Raw genomic sequence first — 259 nt, 5'->3', positions numbered from 1 at the left:
GGGGGGGGGGGGCGAGAAAAAACGCATAATAATAAAGAACAAAAGGTTAACTGGCTCTGCTTCGTCCGCTAATCTCTGGGTTAATGAGTAGCCTCGCCCGTGAAAAATGTACCTGCTCAAAGATGTTTTCCTTTTCTGGTCCTCGCGTATATATGCTTCTTCCATCACCCTTTCCTTTTCTGTTTATCGCTTTTTTGTTGATGACCCTTTTAAATGAAAAATCATTACGCTGTAATGCTGTCCGTTGTTTTCGTTTTTA

The sequence above is a fragment of the Penaeus monodon genome, chromosome 25 (assembly GCF_015228065.2).
Source record: "Penaeus monodon isolate SGIC_2016 chromosome 25, NSTDA_Pmon_1, whole genome shotgun sequence".
Lineage (NCBI taxonomy): Eukaryota > Metazoa > Arthropoda > Malacostraca > Decapoda > Penaeidae > Penaeus > Penaeus monodon.
The sequence above is the reverse complement of the archived record's forward strand: the minus strand, read 5'-3'. Positions refer to the sequence as shown.